A 7,400-nucleotide genomic window follows, 5' to 3' on the forward strand; every position below is an offset into this window, starting at 1 on the left:
GGGCGTGAGGACAGACCGCGGAAGGGGAACAGCGTGCTCCAGAGACGCTGCCAGGGAAGCGGGTGTCCTGGCAAAGCTTCCTCAACCGGTATCCACCGCCCCAAGGGCCCCTGGAGCGGCGCTGAAAGGTCAGCGGAAGGCAGAGCGAGGAGGTGGTCGTCGCAATGCCAGGGTCCTTTTTTTTTCTCAGAGGTATCCCAAGGGTTTTCTCAGTGCCAAAGTGACCAAGTGATGGGCAGTGCAGGGAAAAGCTTTAGGTTTCAGTATGAAGTTAATCCCACGTTTGCTTTTAATACTGGTAATTAAATACAGCCGGTTTAATTAAGATGTTCTCAGTTTCGTGTTTACAGACATTAATATCTTTTGTGCGCCTGGTGACCTCATCTGGAACGCAGTCTGCGTTTCTGGACTGCTCGGTGAGGGACAGATGTTTCAAAATCGGAGGGAAATCAAACTAGATGAATGGAAGTGGCTGGGAATTTGTTTAAAAGGTGATAACCCAGAAGATAAATGAGCAGATGAATGAATCGTGGTGGTAAAGGGGAGGCAATAAACGTGCTTAGAGCTGCAGGTGCCGGCAGGGTGTAACATCCAGGAGAAGGAAAGGGGTGATTTAACACTCTCCTCTGTTGTTAGCTGTTCCTGCGAGGGGGAGGCTGATGCCTGCAGCATCACCCACCGCCTGTGGACTGACCCCTCGGTGGGCACGGTTCCCTGTAGGAATGCTGACAGGGATGCGGGCTCAAAGGGAGCATGGGCAGGTGTCCCTGACCACAGTGCAGGTTGGTCAGTGCTACGTGAGGACAGTTTTCTGGGAAAAAAAATTAAAATATCTCCAGTAGTTTACTTGGTTATCGAAATCGGTGATTACAAATAAAGAAGGTGTCATTACTGTTAATTAGTGCATTGTGAGAGCGGTGTGTCATGAAGTGAGGATGAATGTGCTGGGCTGGACGGATTGGAGGGTGTCGCAGGTTCTTAGCGGCGGGGCCTGCCGGGCCCCGGGGGCTGGCGACATGGCTGAGCCCCCCTGTGCAGCCCCCCACCCACCCAGGTCACAGGGGCAGGAGCAAACCCTGGGCTGAATATCGTGTCCAGAGGGATCAGACGTGGACCCAGGGTGGGTTGCTCTGGGTTGCAGGGTGCAGCATGAGGGTGACAGTGCTTGTGTTCCTTGCTGCTTGCAGGGGTGAGGACCCAGGCTGTTCGCTGGGGGTGGTTTTCGCTGAGCTATTTGCTGGCCCATGTGCCATCTGGTAGCATCTGCGAAGCAAGAAAGTGTTGTGTGTTATGTCAGGGTCACCGGCTGTGCCTTTCTCCAGCAGAAGTCCGAAGCTTTCAAGTGCGATGCATCAGACAGACAAAAACAAGCTAATTTTAACAGCTGTTTGCTCCAAGCCATTGCCCGCATCAAGGAAGCATTGTGAAAAACAACATTCTCCTGCGGAGTGTGATCTGTAAAGCGATGTCTCCTAGGAGGGTATGTTTGTTCAGCACCGCTCGAGCCGACGCTGGGATGTTCTGGTTCCCAGAGCTGCAGGGCATGTCCTTCGCTTGCTGTCAGATGGTTGTTCTCAGTCTGTTGCAGGGCGCAGGTAGAACCTCTTCTTGCACAGGGGAATTTGGTGGTTAACTTTGGGGCTCTCAGTCAGGCAGTCCTCCTCCCAAACAGAAATCCAGTGATATGCAGCCTGCAGACGTGGGGTGGTGTCCAGCCTGACCAGCAGCTGCAGCCCGGCCGTCTCTGTTTCCCCGCAGAACGGTGGGAGTTCATTCCCATCATCCTAAGAACACGTCTGCTGCCTGTACATCCCGGCAGCCGCTTGGGAGCACGACTTCTGGAGATGCTGAAGGCAGGTGGGAGCTGGAGTGTTTCTCCTCTGCATGCAGCCAACGAGAAGACCGTGGTCTTTGGTAGCTGAATGTTCTCCACACTGAGTTGTCTGTTTTCTTTGGGAGGGAAAACCCCGCTGGGTTATATCAGAGGCTGTTATGAAACTGCTGCTTGCACAAATTATTGATGCTCACTTAGGAAGCAGCAGCGGAGGGCTGTGATTGCGCTGATTTTGCAGCGTTTCAGGGCACACTCAGCTTTAGGCTGGATGCTTGCTGTCTGACTCCTGAGGAGCTGCCTCTGGCTGCGAGCTGTGGCTTCTTTACCCCAGCGGTGAGGGGAAGCTGAATGGAGAAGGTACAGGGGGATTCCAGCTCGGGGACAGAGCTGGCTCACTCACGGAGCAAGGAGCCTGTCTGATGATAGAGTGTTTCTGAGGATGATTCTTTCTAAAGAACGCTTTAGTGCCTTGTCAAGAGCTGGCATTTTTATCGCGTGTGTTGGGCACATACATGAACGTGAGCTGCCCATGGGAAGAGGGGCAGCCCCCATGCAGTAGCGTGGTGTTTTCTGCAGCTGTACGCTGCCTGTGACACCGTGTGACAAACAGGGTAAGAGGCTGCACGTTCAGCACTGTGCTCCTTCTGCCCTGGGGCCGAAACAGTCAGAAATCCCCTGCTTGGGCAGGCACTAGCCGAATCACGTTGGGAGCTTTCTACAGACAGACCTACAGATAGACCTTTCTACAGGCAGACAGAACGGGGAGACCTCATCACTCTCGACAACTCCCTGGCAGGAGGTTGGAGCAAGGTGGGATCGGTCTCTTCTCCCATGTAACAAGCGATAAGATAAGAGAAAATGACCTCAAGTTGCACCAGGATAGGTTGGATATTAGGAAAAATTTCCTCAGAGAGAGGGTTGTCCAGGCCTGGCCCAGGCTGCCCAGGAGGTGGTGGGGTCCCCATCCCTGGAAGTGTTTACCAGATGAGTAGATGTGGTGCTGAGGGACATGGTTTAGGGACCCTGGCAGTGCAGGATGAACGCTTGGAAAGGTGTATTTCAGCCAAATGGTTCTGTGACCCTCAGAGAGGGCTTTTCAAGACTTTTGGCAGAATCTTCCCATTGAAGTGTGTCGAGTGACTTTAATGATCAGGACTTCAGCAGTCTGCTCTCCTCTCTGTTGCACCGTGGCTGCAGCATCACTCTGCCAGTGCTCAAACCACGCGCAAACTCGTGACACTGAAGCTCCCTAGACATGGTCTAGGCACTCCTGGGCTTCCTGGTCTGGGAAGAGTTAAAATTGCCTGAGCCTTTGTCTGTGCCTAAGCTCTGCTGAGATCTCCTTCAGCCTTTGCCTTTGGCTGTCTTGACCAAACGTGCCCATTTGGCAGGTGGACTCCATACATCCAGCAGCGTTAGCTGGCTGTTCTATATTTCACATCTCAGCTGAAATGGCAAAGCAGACGCTGAGCTGTGCTGTGCTTAAGGTGCTGTGAATATGCAGAAATCAGGAAAAATCATCTGCAGTTTTAAATCGAAGAAAGGAGCAAGAACGTGGCCCTGCTTTAGTCACTTCAGCAGGGCAGGGTAAGCTCACCCACTGTCTGCTCGTTTATTTATATAGTGTCTTATGTAATGAGCATGTAGTTGGTTATCTAAGCCTTGATCAAATTATTCTTGGTTTATTCAGGCTGCTTGGCTGTGTCTCATTTTACTGGTGAGTGCTGGTGGCAACTTCAAAGCCTCCAGAGGACTTTGAAATCCATGATGAATGTGCATGTCCAACCCAATCAAGTTTCCTGCTGCTCTGCAAACCCTGTGTGCTCACCTGCCTCCCTGGGACTTTTCTTCTGCCTCCCTTTGGCGTCTCAGACATCATCAAGAGGCACCTCTGACATGCTCGTGAAATAGGAGCTGTGGTATTTAGGTGTTAAGAGTTAATTGCTGTAGCCCCTGGTCAGCACAAGCATTTTGATCTGTTCGGGACACAATGGCTTCTCTAGAGAAATGCACTGATTTGTGGTGCTCAGCTGGTTTTCTTCTCCCCTGTCCCAAGCTTCGTTGTCCCCATTTTTCACAGCATGTCTCCCCCGACTGCACACCTTCTTCTAGCCTTGGCCATCCAGGGGCCCTCTCACCCTGGCTTTGCGGTGCCGCTTGTGTCCGGGGGCAGCGGGATGGGCAGGCTGTTGTCCTGCCACCTTGGCTTCGCGTGTGCTCGGCGTGCACCTTCCTGCTGTCTCGTGTGAATTGTGCTTTGCTGCAAGCTGACAGCAGCCGTTACTCTATTAGTGATGGGGCTGGGTGAGGAGTTAACACCATGCTGAGGCTGTCTATCACCTGCAGCTGTCCCAGTGGAGCCAATGCAAGTGTGGTGCAGGTCATAACACTTTGTTTTCTCTTGAAGTTCTGGGATTCCATCATTAGCTGAGATACGGGGCTTCGTGTATTTTGTTTCTTCCCAGCAATTCCAGCTCCTGCATGTTTCATCCAGCCATTCTGGCCAGTCGGCGCTTTTAAAGAGGATGAGCCCTGTGATGGTCTGTCCATTGCCTGGGTTTGGACCTGGCAGGTGCCTGGCTGTTGGTCAGGGGTGCAGTCAGTGAGAGCAGCGGTCCTGGGCGCAGGGAGTCTGGTGGCAGACACCAGGACACCACTGCACGATGCTTCGCCTCTCTTTAGCATCAGCCAAAACCTCATTGGTGGGACTAAGCTGGTGAACCAGAGTGGGGTTTCTTTTCATCTGTCTTTGATTTTAGAAACAAGAGAAGGAGCATTTCAGAGGAGGGTGGTGGGGCAGCGAGATGTGGTCACTCCACTCCTGGAGCACAGCCATGGTCTGGTGCCAGCCTGGTGTTCCCATCCCTGCTGGGAAACCCTGAGAGGGTTTAGAAACGTTCAGAAATACGGATCCAAGAGCTCTTGTTGAAGTAGAAGGAATCCGTGGTGATGAAAGGAAAGAAAGAGTCACAGGATTTCCTATGCAGTCCTATATAATTTCTAGTCTCATTTCTACAGTTCTGAAAATTTTTGTGCCCCCTCTAGGTCTTTATGGAGAAAACTCCATGTTCTGTTTACCACAGAAATATTTTTTTTTTCCAATTGCAAAAGCTTCTGCTTTATTATTTTTTTTAATTCTGACAGCAATTCCCTTTTAAATGCAATACTAGACCCAAACGGCCTCATGACTTTTTCCAGACAATTCAGTGTCTGGACAATTATGTATAAGCTTCTGAGAAGTGAGGACTGTTTGATTTATTTATGAAACTCTGAGTCTGATGATGTTCTTTGAGAAACACTGAATTCACGCTGCTCTCACCACCTCTGACCTGTGTCCTCACAGTTCTCCCTGCTTCGTGCATGGGCATGGTGCAGTGCGTTCCGTCCATCGCAGTGGAGCACCTCCACCAGTCTGAGTGTGGGCATTTCCAGTGACTCTGTGTTCATTCTTCAGGACACGAGTGATGTAGTGGAGAGTCAGAAGTTAAGTAGCAGCTTCCGACTGACACAGACCTAGTTTTGGTGAAACAGGTGTTGTTTCTGGTAGGGAATATGAATGTCCCTTACAGTTTCCCTCTGCAGATTTTTAAGCTGTGGGGAACAGCTCGTGTGCTACTGTTCACACTTCCTGCCCCACGTCACCCCCAGCTCCCGGAGCGTTGTGCAGTGATGCCGAGTTTTCTGGTAAAGGCTGCAAAATACGCTTAGGAGGTGCCTATCTCCCCCCTCCTTATTATCCAGCGTGGTGAGGTTGGACCCTAGAAGTCTGCCTTGGAAACACTGCTGTCTTTATTGGTCCTTTCTCATATGAAATAAATTGTCTTGAGCAACACAACCCTCCACTCAGCAGTGTGTTTCCACAGGGGACCTCCCAGCCGTTCTCTGCAAGACCTCCGGTACGAGGATAGGTGAAAACCAGAATCTTCTCCTTTCACCGCTGCAGTGGTGCTCCTGTTGTAGAGATGTGAGTCATTTCCAGCGCCCCTAAAGCTTCCAGGCACTCTCTTTACCTCTTTTTCTTCTGCTGTCAACTATTTTTAACTCGAGTTAAATCCTGAGTTCTGGTAGCCTGGCAGTCTGCTTTCAGGAGGCAGCACCTTGTCCCGGATGCCCATGAGGTGTGTGGTGGAAGCTCACGTGGTAGCTGTGCATGGGACGGTGCCGGGCTGGAGGGGCTTCAGGCGGTGGAGTTACTGGAAGGGTTGCAGTTGCTGGGGAGATTGGAGATGCTGTAGAGGCTGCAGGGGCTAGCATTCAAGTGACCTGTGGCTGCCACGCAAATTTTGATTGAGTCTGAAATGCAGCATTAAAGCCAGCAATCCTCAAACCCAGAAGCTGTTTAAACCTGCCCTGACACCTCACACCTTCCCATGGTTCCTATAACATTGTCATTGCTGACAGTACTTTGCCTCCTGTTTCTCCCCTGCCCTGGGAGGATGAGCTGCAGCCTTGCTCGCTCACAGGAAGCAGTTGGCCCACTATGATCTGTGGCGGAGAAATTGCGTGCGGGTTCTGAGGCCACCTCATTTTTTCAAGGTGAAACTACCATATGCTGACGTCAGCTACCTGGACTTTTGTAAAGCATTTGTCACTGTCCTGCACAACATCCTTGTCTCTAAATTGGAGAGACGTGGATTTGATGGATGGACCACCTGGTGGGTAAGGAATTGGCTGGATGGTCGCACTCAAAGAGTTGCGATCAACGGCTCAGTATCTGCGTGAAGAGCAGTGATGAGTCGTCAGGGGAGTGATGAGACCTCAGGGGTTGGTATTGGGACCGGTGCCGTGTGACATCTTTGTCGATGACACGGACGGTGGGATCGAGGGCACCCTCTGCAGGTTTGCTGATGACACCAAGCTGTGCGGTGGCGTCCACGCGCTGGAGGGAAGGGATGCCATCCAAGGGGACCTGGACAGGCTTGAGGAGTGGGCTCATGTGAACCTCATGAAGTTCAACAAGGCCAAGTGCAAGGTTCTGCTCCTGGGTTGGGCCAATCCCAAGTCTCCTAACGGTGTGGAGCCAGTTCACACTGGCAACCCCTCACGCGGAGCTTTGCGGTGCCCACGAGCAGCTCTGCACACCTCTGCTCAGCGCCTGCAGGGGAGGTGCCAGCTCCTCTGCCCCGCTGCTTCCAGCAGCTGGTGGGATCTGCTCGCAGGCTTTTACATCTGGTGATTCGTCAGTGGAGAAGGTAACGCAGCCCACCTAATGGAAAAACCAGGGCAAGGTGGGCTGGTGGTGCGACCCTGAGGTAACTGAGTTGACAGGGAAGAGGCAGGAGAGGAAAACTTTAGCAGAGATGGGTGTCCTCAGTGAAATGTCCCTCCTGGAGGGGCTTCTTGCTGGGGGCTGTGGAGGTGACAGGTGAGTGCTGTCATGTGGCCATCCCGCTCTGAGCTGAGCTGATGTTGTATAACTCCTGAGGTGTGGCACTTCTCACGGGGAATGGGGGGAACAGGGAGGTGTTTTCAGCAGCTCCTGCTGTCTGGTGTTGGGCCGTGTGGCCAGGGACCGTGTGGCCAGCTCTGGCTGGCGTGGCAGGCTCACGGGGGCAAGGCTGCGGCC

Source organism: Buceros rhinoceros, unplaced genomic scaffold (assembly GCF_000710305.1).
Source record: "Buceros rhinoceros silvestris isolate BGI_N320 unplaced genomic scaffold, ASM71030v1 scaffold17825, whole genome shotgun sequence".
Taxonomy (NCBI): Eukaryota; Metazoa; Chordata; class Aves; order Bucerotiformes; family Bucerotidae; genus Buceros; species Buceros rhinoceros.